Source organism: Vanellus vanellus (assembly GCF_965231255.1).
Source record: "Vanellus vanellus genome assembly, chromosome: 4".
Taxonomy (NCBI): domain Eukaryota; kingdom Metazoa; phylum Chordata; class Aves; order Charadriiformes; family Charadriidae; genus Vanellus; species Vanellus vanellus.
In genome coordinates, this window is record NC_138909.1 from 65297462 (window position 1) to 65315263 (window position 17802).

Here is a 17802-nt window from a genome sequence, read left to right on the forward strand (position 1 = left end):
TTTCTCATAACTACCCCAAATATTCATCTCTCAGGCTGACTTATTCTTTACTTGATTTCTGCTTAGAGGCAAACTGGTTTTAGATAAGCTTTTTGAAAAAAATCTCTTCAGTTTCTTTTTTTTTTTAATTATATTATTTATGCATTATTTATTAGTTTCAGGAATATTAGACAAAAAAAAAAAAAAAAACAACAAAAAAACAACCCAAACCCTTTTCTTAACAGAAATTCCAACTGCAGTTAACATTTGAAAGCAGAACATTGATGGGATTATATTCTGGTTTAGAATGTAATTACATGGAGTGTGAAGCACAGTTTTACCTTAAATCATCACATGGTGGTCAATATGTAAGTTCAAATTCAGAACATGAATGCTTTTAAAAGTTGAACCTGTTTGTTAGCTACTCTCTTCACTGAAAATGCTTTTTAGCATGAAGTATTTGATTTAAAATTATCAAAGATTTACCATCTCACAGCATTTGGAAATAACATCTAGTTGCTGCATGTCCTCTTAGAGACAATAACTGCCCATGTATGCATTCTTAGTCCATCATGTATCTGCAAGTCTGTTTAGAGAACACTATTGCAAGTCTATTTCTGAACACTATTCCCAGTCTGGCTTGATTTCTTATGTTCTTATTTGACCTTAAATATCATACATCCTATTATGCCTTAAAAATTGAATGTAATAGCTATTGTGTTTGACCTTGGACTCAGTTCCTTTTTGATGGTTTCGCTTACGAGACAGCAAGATTTTAAATCGCATTGGTTTACAGTTTAGCCTAAGCAGTCTGGTAAGGGGAGAACTGAGAAACAGAGGCAAAACTGAGTTCTGACTTCTGATCATCTTGAAAACTGGTACTCACTCATTCCAGGCTTAAAAATATGTTTGACGTTTCCAGGTCATTCCCAGTCATTAATGCTTAAAATATAGTAACATATTTGAAAAATGTTCTTGGAAACAGCATATGCAAAAATTCTTAGTCATATATGTATGCAACAGGGTGCTGTAGGGAAACCAAATTCATTTCCTCAAAGGCTGATTTTTCAAAATGCATGGTTCATAAAGAAAAACTGGACACAGACTATGAAACAATTTATTCCTGCACAGAAGCATTTGTGGATTATGTTTGGACAGACTTTGTTGGGTCAAAACATGCTGTTTAGTTAAGGAACACTTAAGGCATGTTTCTTATCAGAAATGGTATTAAAAACTATCTATCTTATTTATCCAGACTCAGTTACACAAGGAAATAGAAGGATAAAACAATAATTTGAAAGACATAACGAGAAAAAAAAATCAAGATTCTAAAATACTTTTTACATTAAAGAATCAGATTACATTTAATTATTATTGTAAGAGATTCCTGACTCAAATCCATTATGCCAATTATTTGTTCACTCTGCTATCAGTTTGTTCCATCTCAGTGAGTTGCCACAAAACCAACAGATTTTACATCCAGCAGATCACAGTATCACAGTATCACAGTATGCTAGGGATTGGAAGGGACCTCAAAAGATCATCTAGTCCAATCCCCCTGTCGGAGCAGGAACACCTAGATGAGGTTGCACAGGAAGGCGTCCAGGCGAGTTTTGAATGTCTCCAGAGAAGGAGACTCCACAACCTCCCTGGGCAGCCTGTTCCAGTGCTCTGTCACCCTCACTGAGAAGAAGTTTCTTCTCAGATTTAAGTGGAACCTCTTGTGTTCCAGCTTGAATCCATTACCCCTTGTCCTATCATTGGTTGCTACTGAGAAGAGCCTGGCTCCATCCTCATGACATTCCCCCTTTATATATTTATAAACGCTAATAAGATCACCCCTCAGTCTCCTCTTCTCCAAACTAAAGAGACCCAGCTCCCTCAGTCTTTCCTCATAAGGGAGATGCTCCACTCCCTTAATCATCTTAGTTGCCCTACGCTGGACTCTCTCCAGCAGCTCTCTGTCTTTCTTGAACTGAGGGGCCCAGAACTGGACACAATATTCCAGATGCGGTCTCACCAGGGCAGAGTAGAGGGGAAGGAGGACCTCTCTCGATCTGCTAACCACCCCCCTTCTAATACAGCCCAGGATGCCATTGGCCTTCTTGGCCACAAGGGCACAGTGCTGGCTCATGGTCATCCTGCTGTCCACCAGGACCCCCAGGTCCCTTTCCTCTACACTGCTCTCTAACAGGTAGGTCCCCATCCTATACTGGAACCTGGGGTTGTTTCTGCCCAGATGTAGGACCCTACACTTTCCCTTGTTGTATTTCATTAAGTTATTCCCTGCCCAAATCTCCAGCCTGTCCAGATGACAGTATAGAACCCTCCTAAAGGAGTACATCTGGAAGACACAGTGGAGAAGCCCTAAACTTCATCTACAGCTAAGAAACAGAAACTTTTCCATGGGCTTCATACCCCTTCCAAGGAGCTTCAGCGGTGTGGAAAGACTGATCCCTTAGTTCCATGACTACACTCTTCCTGAGGCTATAGAAACCTTTGGCTGCAGGACAGGATCTTTCAATTATTTTTAGTAATCACTGGTTCCTCATTAAGAACCTTATCTGAGGGTACTAAAGGACTAAACTCATATGTAGGAAGGTTAAATGACCAACTAGAAAAGTTTATAGGAATCTAAGGCACCACGATTACATGCAGCCGTTGTTATGAACTGTAGACAGTTGCTTTACATACCTATAAAGGTAAAAAATATAAGCACTACTGCACTCATTCTATACATTATAATTAACATTAGTAATGAGTTAGAATTGTTGTTGGTAGGGTTGGTAAGAACAGCTCTCTCTAATTTTATGCTATCTTATTTCTTCTATGTGACGAAATAGGAAATTTTATTATTAGTGTGCTTTCTTTACTGACCTTTTGAATTGTTGAATTTTAAAACTGTATGTATTATTGCTTTCCCCGTTTTCCAAAGTGTTACTTTTGGGGGTTGTATACACACTGTGGTGTCTCCATGTTATTCTAAGTTGACCTATAACATCTGAGAAAGAAAAAGTTTTGTTTAGATGACCTGTACGGGGAAAATCCAGGAACATCTGATTTTCATTCCTAATGCTCCTATACATCTTTTTAGTGGTCCTAAGGAAACTACTTTGCTTAAATTCATGTTTAAAATGGGCCATTATCATCTCTGTCTCACAGGAACACTGAAAGCTATTTCATTAATGCCTTTAAGACATTTTTAAACAGAAAAACTTTGCAGGTTTTTTGATATCACGAAGTCCTAGCATTTAGAGCAGAACTGTTCATCAAGTGTTAAACAATACAGGTCAGTATTTCTAATGACAAGTTTTAAGCCTAACTTTTGCTAACTATTGCAATAACTATTGTAAACACCCCAGTTTTGAGTAATTCAACTGTTTTATTAATCATGTCCTGAAATAATGTCCAAGGTTATCAACTTTTGAACTTTTTTTAAAATTCCAATTAAAATGACTTAAGAATATTATTAGCTTGAGACTATTATTAATATTAATATTAACAGGAGTTACAGCAATGGATTAACAGGGAAAAGATTCTTTTATGAGATAGTATTTGTATGATAGTATTTGCCATAATTTTGCTGTACCTTTATCCTAATACATTTCAAATACTAAAACCATCACTGGTAAAAAATAAATAAGGTCCTAAGCCTAGTATTATTAATGCCAGTGTTTTTTGGAGGGTAGCGTGGTGAGGGTGTTTACAAAAAAAAAAAACATTTTTAATTTGTCCTAATTGTATACCTTCTTTCAGTGCCTTCATTTTTGAAAGTAGGCTTCATAGCGTTCCAACTCTAATGCATGTAACGCTCAGAAGTCTAGTCCATCGCTGCGTACAATTCTAAGTTTTATTCCTTTACCTCTTTGGGTCCTCTGCTGAGCTGAGGTGAGTCAAGGTTCTCAGATTAAGAGGTCAAGCCTCTGAAGTATTAAGGTAAGATTCCAGCTCTCTGAAACTTTCTAAGAAAGAGACAACTTGTCTGAAGCAATAGAAGACGATTCATGTTTGAGAGTGCTGAAAAATGTCTCCTCATCATTTCCTAGTGGTTAGTTTAGATAGTTTTTTCTCTTCTTGCAAGTATTGAAAGAGTAGTTCTCTCAGATTCCTGTGGTCTGTACTGAGGACAGGTTTTCTCTCACTGTAGGAGCGGGTACCTAAGTAGCCGGGTGTTTCTTTGGCTGAATTGCTCTATTGATAAAATTGTTTTATTGAGTTAACTCCAAAGTACTTGCCTATACAAAGGATAATATATCTTTTAAAATAGCTAAAAGGATTTTTTTGTTTATTTGTTTGGGTTGTTTTTATTTTTTTTTGTGGGTCTGTTTAGGGTTTTTCATTTGGGAAGCTGTTAGTTCTTGCCTTGTACATGCTAATGTTTCTTATTTTCTACAGAGAATTCTAGAATGAAACTTCAAATTAGATAAAGGCAAGTTACACAATTAAAACTGAATAGCATTCTATTCAGGAAAGACTTTGAGAAGCACAACTTGACTTTAAAGCACTGAATTACATAACATCTCCTTGGGATTCTTCGTTCCAATATTATTATTTGCATTTATATTAGAGAAGTGCATAGCAGTCCAAAGTACACTTTTGCTGTATTTTGCACCTTCTGGATAAACAGCAAGAAGCTGTATCCAAAGAGCTTAAAAAGTAAACAGGCGAGACAGACTAAGAGAGATTGATTTTAAAAAGCCTTTTTGTTCCAATTTTTATAGGCAGAAACAGGGAAATAAGGTGGTCTGTGCTCTAGATCTTTGTTTAAGTACTTTGGTTAGCCTTGAAAGAAGCTTCCCCCCTCTGCTTAGGATCTGCACCTGGGAAACTTGCCTTGAAGGCAAGCAACTGCTTCGTTTCCCTCAAAAACTGAAAAGGAACGGTCTTTTATTTTTAGACACAGCCACAGAACCTGTTACCATTATGTAAGAAAAGATTACATATAAGGTAATTCTCAAAGAAAGGAGTGTCTGTGTGTGTACATGCCTATATATGTTTGTGAGAGAAAGAAGAGCTAGCTTATAATAAAGATACCTAAACAGAAGGACAGAGTCTTGTGCTTTAATTCCTGATAATCAGGAAAGCATATCAATAGTTCTGGTAAGAGGGCTGAATGCAAAGGAATGAGCTTAACCTTTTCTTGTATAGCATGAATGAAAGGTGCCAACCCCTCCTCTGTGTTTTAAGCATAAGCCAGGGTAACCATTTTATTTTTGTACAGAACAATAGATCTGGTTGAATACCAACATGCTGGGTAAACATGATTTGATTAAACTTCTCAGGATTTAGGTGAAAAAAATATCTTTCTTCTAGACCCTAGCTGGGCTTAGAAATAATAGCAATGAACAGATAGTAAATACCTCGATACAAACAAAAGACATTTTTATCATATTAAGATGTTTAAGTCAGAAACAAGTTCTCTATGATATAGCAAAGTTTTTCAGGATCGCAGTCTTGGGATTAACATCTGGGCTGAAGTTTATTTGCTTAATCTTAAATGTCTAGTGACATTTCAGATGCCCTGTTTATCAGAGGCATCTACAAAAACTATGACACAGAACCATGAGCTGGGACTGTTTAGTTTGAGGAGGAGGAGGCTGAGGGGAGACCTCATCACTGTCTACAACTATTTGAAAGGACACTGTAGAGAGGTTGGTGCTGGTCTCTTCTCACAGGTAATTAATGACAGAACAAGAGGGAATGGCTTCAAGCTCCAACAGGGTAGATTTAGACTGAACATTAGGAAAGAATTTTTCACAGAAAGAGTGGTCGGGCAATGGAATAGACTGCCCAGGGAGGTGGTTGAGTCACCATCCCTGGACGTTGTATGGGAGCACCCAGCCAAACCGGTTTCTGAGCACAATAGGTGAGATGCAGGGAGTTGTCTCCCGACTCAGCTTCATCTCCTCCTTGACTTGCCTATGCAGAGATAACTTGGGGGGAGCTGCAAAACAGCTCAGCCCGGGGTTATCTCAAGATTGCATATGAGAACGGAAACCAAATGGCCCTTAACAAACAAAATGCCCTGCATCCCATCCCACCACTATCCCCGTGACTTTGAGCACCAGACATCACAAATTGGCAAGAGAGACTTAGTTATCGCACCACCAGAGGTAAATATAATCCACTTAGGCACAATCCTGCACCCTCACGGAGTCAGGAAATATAAACCCCAGGGTTTGGGGAGAAAAATGGGGAATCCTCCAACGATACAGCTGGCCTGTAGGAGATCCGTCCCCCCCCCGTCCAGGACGCTGTACAGGGTAACTTCCCAGGGATTGAGCGACGTTGCCTGAGAGAGGGTAAGTGACTAAGAAACATACGTACGGTATATAGTATGCTTTTAAGTTTGTAGTTGGTGCACTCGTTTAAGGTATTAATATCTAGCGTGCTTGTGGTCTGTGTTGTTACTTGGGCCCACTAATTTATTTTAAACCGCAATAGTGTAATCGTCATTGTACACCTAGAACTTGCAATAGTGACGTATTGGACCTGTGAGTGAAGTCCAAATAAATTGTTAATTTGAACCTCACAGTGAAGTCTTTTTTCCCGTTTCGTCACAGATGTGTTTAAGAGACATTTAGATGTGGTGTTGGGGGATATGGTGTAGGGGAGAACTTTGTAGAGTAGGGTAGATGGTTGGACTCGATGATCCCAAGGGTCTCTTCCAACCTAGACAATTCTATAATTCTATGATTCTGGGATGCCATTTGTGTCATCTTAGGACATCCAAATTGGCTGATCAAGATGGGCATCTAGTGTCAATTTTCATGCCTAATATATGTATTAGATCCCCAAAATACTAACACTGTCCTTTGGGTTTTCATTTTCTCTTTTGACTTGTCCTTAAATCTAAGTACATGTCGTATGGCAAAACCAGAAGAAAATCAGAACTTCACTTCTTGAATGCTGTTCAGATAGTTTAAACATAAGGCAGTTTTTCTTACTTTTTTTTTTTTTTTCTCTTGTTGTGTTGTTGGCTACATGGGTGCTAGAGAAGTCTCTTTTTTTAGGACTGCAAAACTGACCTTGAGATGACACAAATAAAAGTCATATAAAAAAAAAAGGGAAAGTTAAATACAGAACTGCCATTTATTGGCATTTTAAAGGTGGCTAAGATAAAAGGAGGCAACTTTCTGAAACCTCCTTCTGAAAGTGTTAAAAAATATTTAACAATAAAATTGTTTATACTTTCTTTGGAATATCACTGAAATGTCCACCAGTGTTCATGAAATACCATTTCATAAAACCTGATTTTTCTCAGTTAACATTACTACAAATTGCAAATGAATCAAAAAGACTACTGTCTTTGACAAAGCCAGGGGGAAAAAAAAGAAACAACCAAACAAAATTCCTGAAACCCATTCACTGCCAAATATTGCTTATTTGGAGTTCCTCCACATTTCAGTGTACATTAACATTATTCAACAGAACATAAAATGCTGATATATATAATTAAGGTCCAGCAACGAGAGTCTTGCTTTATTCAAAGCAAATTATTTTCATGGACATTGAATCTATTGACCACAAAAATATTAAATTGTCTACAGGTTGTTTTTATTAGGTCTGCAGATAATTAATTAAACTCAGATGTATCACCAAAAGATGAAATGGAATGCATTCAGGAAAGACGATAAGGAATAATGAGATACTGAAATACAATACATCCAATGAAGAAAATAATGTAAAATTGGGCCTAATCACGTTCTGCGTTATGTAGATGCTCCAGGATATGGGGACCTTCAAGGCATGTTGTGCATCTAGTAGTCAAATCTGTAAAATTCTGCTCCACAGATGCTCCACAGACTCTAAGGAGAGCACATTCAGCTGATTTGGGTGAATTTTATGTGGTAAGTGGTATAGCTTGTGCAGGTTGGAAACACTCAGGATTTTTCAGTTTTCCTAGTCGATAAGAATTTCACAGTGCCTTCAGAGGAGGAAGTCCTACAAAGTTTTAAAGGACTATTCAGGTACTCATTTCTTCTAGTTTTGCCACTTTATTTTTTCTCCAGTTGGAAGACACACAATAAGCCCATGCTAATCAGACTGTATCTTTACCACTGAGCACATAGTGGGCCTGTAGGACATGCAACCAGCTGATACTCCTTTAGCTCTGATTCTCCTTCACAATCCTACCTGTTGCAGAATTTCATCAAAATGGAGGCAGAACTGAAGTATAGGTATTAGCTTTCTCATTTAACTTTAATGAATCACAGATGAATCCAAACTCCAGAATCCAGACTGACAAATGGTTATTTTTTTATGCCAGAGGAGTCATAAATTCAGCATGCCTCTAGTATCCTTAGGATTAAATGAAGTCTAGCAAAAGATTGTTAATGAAATGAAGTGGGACAAGGATTCCAAAACAATTATGACTTCCATCAGAGCATATAGTTGTTACAGAGATATTTCTACGAGCACTGACCTAGGAACTGTGGACATTGCATATTGTATTACCAAGGACTGACTGAGATTTTAATTATATACACTGCACCTTTATAATACTGATAATAGTGTTTCTGATAGACTGCTGCCAGAAATACAGAGAGTAGCTCTACATATAACATTAGTCAACACTTTCCTTGCATTTGGGGGTTTTGGTATCAGTTTAATTGATTGCAACACTTTTTTTGCATATCCATCAAAAATTATGTTTGTTAATCAAATTTTTACTGCAGTTCTAAATAAAGACTCATCTTTGTGTCTGTGAAATTTTAAATATTGTTTTCTATAAATGTATAAAGAAACTATATTAAAATGTTGCATTTTAAGTGTTCTATAACTGTTACAAAATGTGAATCAAAAATACAGTTCATTCGATGATTAGACAATTGTTTCATTACAATTATTTTAATGTTTTGATCACCTTTTGTTCAAGGAAATTCTGTTATTTCTAGGTTTGAACATATGGATTTCCCTTAAAATAGCAGCAGTAGAAGTGTCAGGGAAAATATGAGATTCTATATGAGTAGTGCTATTAGTGACTGTTATTACTGCTGTTACTGGACCAGTTCTTACATCACAGACTAGCTGACTACTTTTGCCAATTGGGTTTGCTTAACTGTCATGCTTTCTTAGCCAAAGGCATAAAGCATTGAAAGTCTGTAAGTGAAGGTATTGGTGGGAGCTTTTCTGATTATAATATGTGTGAGAAACTAGCGGACCAAATACAGTCTTAAAGATAACGAAGCTGATATTGCAAAGAGAATTCAAGGTGACAGTTTCATGAGTTTTGTTTTTTTTTTTAACTCTTCCGTTGATAGAATCAGTGGTATATGGTCTGTAAACCACCAGGCAATATTAACATGCCATTCTAAGTTATCCAAGACATGTACTATGTTGGTTAATTTGAAAATATAAATTACCTTCTAACACATAACATGGGAAGAAATTTAATTTTTTAAAACACTTATTCTTAAAAAAAAATTACTGGAATGGGAAAGCAGCTGATAATTATTTGGATATAAAGAAAAATGTAAACAGCAACAGAAGAAGAATCATATAAAATATGGATATATAAATTACTAGAGTTTATATTATTCTGTAAATAATAAATGCAAAATCTTTAAATTTCCATGTTGCCTTGAAAAGAGTGGATTTATGGCAAGGTCTACCCCCTAGAAATGTGCATACAATAGTTTAAGAAAAATCATCCTGCTGTTCAGAATGTTCCCTTCTAAATAGTAGTTCAGCACAGAACTGAGAACAAGAAAGATGTTAAGCCTCTGTTGAAACATAAGATGGTTGGAAAAAAAATCTTCCTTTGCATGGGAAAATGAAATTTCACTACTCATTTTTGACCCAAGTAATACGAAAGTTTTGATTTACAAAATAGTCAGAAAAATCTCAAAAAAGAGACATTGTGCCATTTTCAAAAGTAAATCACTCAATCTTTTTTGTTTTCCCATTGATCTACAAATAAAGGTATTAGGACTTTTGAATTCAGCTTTTACCATGGTAGCCAATAAAGGTGGAAAGGATAAAGAACTCACATGAAAAACTGTCAGTTAATAAAGCTGTACTGGATGAGAGAGGAATGGAAGGAGCAAAAACCAAGGCTAGGAAGAGAGAAAAAGATAAAAGAAAGGCAATGCAAGGTATGGAAGAAATATTCCAGTATTTATGAAGGAAGCCAGACTTAGTTACATGACTTTGAAACAGGTGGCTGCATGCACTAAGGGCAGAGGTTGTCATACAGATGGTTTTGGTCTCATGACCTCAAACAACATGGGGCACTGTTGATGCATGCGTGAAGGTGCACCATCTCAGAGCATAACAAACATTGCTGCTATAACATTAGCTGTTTTATAATCCCAAACTCCCATGTCCGCAGAGCTGTTCCCTGTCATCCTGCCAGTTCCCACCTTCGTAACTTTGTAATGGGGCTGGAATTGTATTGGGAACAATATTCTTCTGGACAAAGAGGATGATGAAACTTTTTATTTTAAGTGTTATTACTGACAGGTGGGATCATAAAAGAGTATTTATTTTTAATTACATTTTCTAGGAAAATGAGACAACAGTCTGTTCTTGTGTTTCTCTGAAACACTCATTGGTTTTATCAATCAGTTTAACCATATAGGGAGTAAAGGTCCCAAATAAAGGAAGTTTCTACATGTTGTGTGACAAAAGGAAGCTGGCCGAAGGAGAGATATTGAAATGAATGATCCGTGGGGGCAGACAGTTACAAACACAAGCAAACAACTTGAATTATATTATTAGGTAAGAACTGTGTTTGCTCAAATACCAAGGCCCAAATAAAATCTCATTATTGCTCAGCAAGATTTTGTGTTTGTTTGTTTGTTTGTTTGTTTGTTTTATTATCAAGGCATTAATCTGGATGAATCTCTCTTCTTTCTGTGACATATACATTAGTTCTTCATGTCTTTATGTCTGTACTGTCAGTCTTATTATGATATGTGTTTGTGTGATGCTCAGAATATCACAAAATTCAATGTTTAAGAGACAAGAGTGTCAATACATCCCAGTGTTAAAAGGGTATAGATTAACTCAATCATAGTATGTAACTGTGCCACCTTCTCCCCTTTTTACCTATGGGAGGGGAGGAAAGTAGCTGAGGAAAGTTCCACTGAGGACCCATTGCACCCTCTCCCTTTACTTACACCAGTAAGTACATTATCTGCTTTAGTATGTTAATACATTTAGTACATATTTACCTTTTGTATGTTATCTGATATAGTTGCCTCACAGAGACGAGGATGTTGCTGTTCTCATCTTAGAGAATCATGGGCAAACGATTCCAGAGAACATATGCACAGCTGGACTCTGCCTGCTTCTTCATACAGGGGCAAGACAGGGGAAGCTAGATTATTTTCAGTGGGGAAGCAACGAGAGCAGTAATGCAATGTTGCTTTTATTTGAATACTACAAAAGAAATTATAGATAGCTGCTGAGGTCTGTATTAATGTCTTCAGCTTCAGGCTTTACGTAGTTTAAAGAGCAGATTCAGCAGAGTTAGAAGGGGATAGAGTGACTCCATTTTCTTCCATTGTTCTTTTGTTCCATTTTCTTAATAACGTGGGTTCACACCTGTGTAATCATAGCCCTGGTTTCAACTCTTCTGACTCAGGTAAGTCATACAAAGAGGTACCACTCACTGTCACATCAGTGACTTCACAATCAAAGTAGCCAAAGTAGCCTTACAATCAAACTCACTAAACAAAGGAAAATTTAGACAACATGGCTGGAGAAGCCTATTCATAAAGTGGTTTGAAATGAAATTGTATCAAAATGAACCAAATAAAGTAGTTGAAATAAGATGCTCTGCTACATTTTTAATGGATTCTGCTCTGTTTCTAAACTTTACATCAGTTTTTACATTTTCTTTTAACAGATGGAATTCTCATTAAATATTTTGAGATGAAAATGAATTTCTGAGAGCAAAAGCAGTTCATCGGAAATATTTATATCCAATGGTTATGACAATTTTTCCTAGTAGTTTTCAAGGTATTTTACAATCATCATTAAATATTTAAATATAACAGTGTTATGAGTTTGAAAATTCATTATTAGGAGTAGTATAATTCAGCATACACAAATAATAAATCTGGTTCTCATAAGCCTTGATTTTATGAATTGTACAATCCAATAAATATTATAGAAAGACACTTCACACTGGCTTAATAGTGGCTCAAAAGCTGGTGTACAGGGTTGTCAAAGTTTCCCTGAGAAACCAATCTATTACCAGATGCTGATTGCTGAATCTGGAAAGTAATGTTAAAGGTATATAATGCTGATTACTTGGAAGTAATTGATTACAGATTACTTTTTCTTTGCTCAGTACAGCCGTTATCATGCTGGCTACTATGACTAAGTACAATGATATTGCACACAATCAAGACAGGAGTGGTAAGATTGCCAAGAAAAGTAACAGAGAGTAATTAGAGTTGCGTTTTCACTTGAGAAGTGCACAGATAACATCTTAGAACAGTGTTTTTTTAAAAATCATTTTACTTATTCTTCTCTATTCTGTCAATGCTCCTGCAAATAGTAATTTGCCTTCTTCATCTCTACTATTCTGGTGCTTTGGAAAGATTGCTGTTATAAAACTGAGTAATTTAGATACCCTATTAGACTAGCTCTCAGGACTATCATACTTATCATTCCCCCAGGACTGAGTCTAGCCATATCGAAGAAGGGAGATGTGTGATATAACACCGTGCAGCTTCTCACCTCTGAAATGATGTGGAACATGTGACACTCTACACAGCACTGGTTAGGGAACCACAGCATCCTGAATCACCTCCACCGATCATCATGTCTGCCATATCCCTTCAATCTCAACTTTTCTGTCCCTAGCATGCATTAGTAGATGTCTGTATAACCATGTTATCTCTGACCTGAGAAAGCTTTTTTGTGGGAAAATGTGCTAAATGAACAAAAGATGGCCCGATCTTAATTTATGTAAATGATCATGATAAATTATGAATAAAAATTTTCCTTTGCTAACTCCTTGTTCTGATGAAATTTCTCACTGGAAAATAAAAGTCAGACAGCCCAAGGACATGTCGATTCTATTGCTTTTGGCTCACTGATTTCCAAATTCTTGGTTTCTACCACCCATAGAAATCTCTTTACATTGTCAATACTAGTGTGTCACATAAAGAGAAAAGATAGCAACGTAAGATTATTAAGACTGAAATGAACAGACCAAACTATGTACCTTCCCTCAGCATAAGCTGGGTCTGTATTATATATATAGACTCAGAGAAGAGTCTACTCAGAGCTTACTTTAGGCTCAAAGAAGCTTTTTCTGACTCTGTTCAACAGCATCAATTCACCAGGACCTCCGTCTAGCCTTCATTCTTATTCCAGAACTTTATCAGAACTGTTTTTGCAAAAGAACCAGTAATCCTATGCTGGAAAAACTATACAGAACAAGTACTCCAGCCTCACCCCCACCAACCTGATGTATATCTGTCTTTTCTGTACCTCCAGCAAGGAACCTGCCCACACTCAGTATATTCACTAGGAGTCTGACGTAAGGCATGTAAATCGGACTCATATCCTACCTGTCTGTTGAAAGGTATATTGTATGGTGTATCATGTAGTAATATATTTATACTGCTAACTTTGAGCTTAATGTAGAACATATTTCCAGAATAACTTAGATAATTTTATTAAGGTCGTTCTTACTTTGAAAAGAAGCACAGTTTAACTGCATATATTTAACCTTAACAAATGACTCAAAATGAAGTTCCTACTAATAATGGCAGCTAACTTTAGAAAATACAAAAACCAGAAAAAAAGATAAAAGCTTTCTGAATATGATGTTTTAGTATATATGAAGTAGAGGAAAAGGAGGAATTCATTGTTATTTGTCAGATTTCTAAAAAGCTATCTAATTAATATACAGTAACTAATACAGTTTTTCAGTATGTTACAAGCTGGCAATGTCCTCTTTCCCTGGTGTTTCATTTATTTGTTTATTTTTGCCAAGTGAATTCATTTAAAAGACTTTTATTTAAAAAGACTCAGGAACTGTGTAAATAAATTCAGCTTTGGCACATGGATAATGTATCCTTTCTAACAAAGAAAGTACTTGAAAAGAAGCCTTTATTGCATCTTACAGTTGATGCAGAGCCGGCTTGCTTCTTTAATAGCCTTATTGCTTTTAATATATGTTCATTTAGCTGGACTACACTTTCCTTCAGTGCATTATAAAGCGTACATGGTAATAGAAGTTGGCAAGATAGCATAAACATATTTTTCTTAATGTTAACTATGAATTGGTGGCAAATTCATGCAGTAAAACTTTTTCTTGTGACTTCATCCCAGATAGTGCTATATAAAGAAATGTCTGTGAATATGTTATTTGCTTTGCATTTCATTCTGCATGATAGATTCAGATGAGGCCTACTATAACTCACTAACCACTATAACTAATGGTGTGTTAAAACCAGAAATGAATAAATGTCAATAACAATAGTTTACCATAGAATTGAACGATTGCTAGAGAAAAAAGCAATGTGTAGATTGTACAGATAATACAGACAGTAATAGGTACAGGGTTTGGACACAGATAACAGCTAATGCTTTTGACATTGTTTTCATTAATCACTGGTAGCAAAACCAGTTCCTTGCTGTAGTAACACTTATAAAGTGTTACGAGGTTCATTGTATTTAGGAATACAAATTTAGTGAAGGATAGTCAAAGTTAGTATATGATATTATACCCACGCATTAAGATATTAAGCAAGTAATATGCAGAAATAATATCTGTGAATTGCAATACCTGGTTGATTAGAGTCAATAGTATCTTTTGAGAAAAGCGCTTCAGGAGGGGGAATGAAGCAGCATAACAAGAATTAATAATTTTGTGGAGCTAAAGCAGAGATCGCTAATGATATGGCTAAGGGACAGTCCAGTGATAGCCAAAAAACGAGAGCCTGTAACAAAATGGAGATAACTTCTCCAACTGACACTATAGCCACTGTTCTTCAGGACTCTCAAGGCAGTGCTATAATGTGGTTTTTTCGTCTGTACAAAGATTCTGTTGCTTTCAGTGGGCCTTCCTGACTTGTGAACTTCATGTGCTGAGTGTTGCAACTGATTATATGTATCACTTAGGATATTAGAGATTGTTGGGATGGGAGCATTTAGAAGACTGGTAAATCATTTTTAATCTTTAAAATAAAACTTAACTAGACTGTCGTTCATTAATGACACACTACCACTACATGCTTATAGCTCTTACATACTATTTATCATTATCACTACATATTCCAAAGAGTCAGTTCATAATAATCACATCCTATATTAGCTGTGAGTGTGCAACAGCATGCACAGCTAACAGCTACAGCCCTTTATAAAAGGTTCTTTTATAAAGAATAACACTAACTCTAACACTAACACTAGCTCTGAAGCTTGTTGATATGACAAGCTGGAAATGCAGTAGTGGTTTTGTTTGTTTTTTTTTTCCTTTCTTCTCCCCCCCCCCCCAGCTTCTCAAATTTAATATCTTTTCCTTTTGTAAGACAATTGAGTTTCTAGAGAATTGCTATACCCTTAGCCTCTCCTCCCTCTAGACTATGCACTCTGCAACGCTGAGGCAGGATTATTTTTCCAGGCCATGGCACATGCCTTCTCCTGCTGCTCTGCTCTTTTTTGACTTTGCTCATCTGCTGCTCCTTTTCTAAAAGCACCACCTGCCTTCACCCAGCTCTCAAGGCTGTGTTTTTTCAGTGATCAGTAATGGACCTTCAGAGAATTGTTTATCTTTCTGGGGCCTCTGCTTTCAACCTGTGCTCATATTTTCAAGGCCTTTCTTCTGACACCATGATAAAATTGTACATCATAAGAAGAGGCAGCAGACACCAAGATCTGGTTCACGCAGCAGGTTCTCACAACTACTTGATAACAAGCCTAATAGGCCATGACTACGGCCTTGCACAAGAGGTACAGTTAGCAAGACGTCTCTGTTCCTCAAGAAAGAATGGATATTCTGTTTTTAGTGGACCACTGTGTACAAAAATATTTTCACAGTTATGATATACTAGTGTGCTTAGTGTTTATGTTCAAAACAAGTGTCGTGGTTTAGTGTTAAAACCTGCTTAAAGCAATTAGAATTGCTTTTACAGATGTATAAGGCCTCTGCTTTAGCTACACGCATTTAAACTTTCCAAATACCATCCATTTACTACTGGCAATGTCTGTGGAAGTTCCTTAGGAAGCACATTATAAGTTCTTTGTTAGCACACATTTTACTATCCGACGATCTTTGGATATTTAAATACACAGCTATTATTCAATGCGTCTGTTCTGCAGCCATCCAACCCAGCTCATTTTGGCCAGGGAATTCCCTGAGCCCTTGAAATTCCTTGTAATGCTCGTGCCTAGAATTGCACTGACAGAACAACTAGAGATCTAGGTCCTACATAAACCACACGAGTGTTTAAACAATAGTCAGGTTAGTTTATTCAAAGGCCCAATCCATTAGGAGTGCAAACTTGCTGTTACATTGGTACAGACCTGTTTGAAATCATGGACCTAATGTCTTAACTATTCATATTGCATATATATTAGCTCAAATGTATAATCTGTTCTGGAATAAACTGAACAATATAGCCTGCTTAATATCTTAGTGCATGAGTGCGTTATTATGATTTCCATGAAATATGAGCAGGAAATGTATCAACTAGTTGTGCTTTAATACTTCTTTGATAAATTAAGTATTATATGAAATTATGTTATTCACAGGATCTGTTTATACACAAGGTTATATCATGTGCTCCAGCCACAATCCAAAGTCACTGAGCCTCGTATGATAAGGAGAATGACTATCCTGTTTCCTGTGGAAGAAGCTGTTTAGTTGCATCACCATGCAGTACACCTAAACAATGAACATTTAACATGAATCTGTCTAGCAAAAGGCTGCATATTATCACAGGAGACATTTACTTCCACTACTAGCTTTGGCCATAATTTGAAAGACATTCATTCTTCTCAGAATTATGTCAGTATTTTAATTCTCACTATTTAAGGGGAAAAAAGAAACAAGGAGACAAAAACAACAACAGTAGAACAGTAGAAAACAATCCAGAAGCAAATGTCATAGAGAAACGCTGTACAATAATGAAAGCACTTTGTAAAATGTATCACCACAGGAAGAAGGAAATAGCTTTTATGTTTACAGTATTTATGTATTTCTGCTTGCGTCTAGTCTCCAGTAATGTATTTCTCCAAGGTCTCAGTTTATATGCCCTGCTTTTTCATCTGGTGGCAAACTGTATGCTTTCTTAGAATCCTGTCTCACTTATGGAGATTTGACATCTGTAGGAGACCATGTAATAGTGATTTGAATAGTTTGTTACAAAATACGCTTTTTTCCATGGAGGGAAAGAATGCATTTCTTTTAGCTGTAGTTTACTAATTTTCATTTATTTTCTGCATATGCTTTCAGAGATTGCAGGTATTACTTATTAATACTCAAGGCTTAATAAAATCTACACAGAGCCATAAAAATAAAAAAACATCTAACATTTTAGAATTTCTTTCTAAGGCTTCAAAGAAATTTGAGATTTCCCTCATGCTTGGGGCTGTTCCCTCATGTTGTCAGTATGTGCAACTGATGAACTCTGGAGAGAAATTCAAGATATGAAATGACATATTAAATTATAACATTGCAATAATTTTTAGTAGCTTATTGAGAAACTGAAGTAATGAAACATGTCTTCTTAAAGATTCATACATCAGAACTGATCTCTTACTGTGGTTCTTTGAAATCTACTCAAGGGTGAGTCCATTCACAGTTTTCCCCTGTGGACGCACCCCGTGATCAAGCTCACCCCCCTGCTCTGGGTT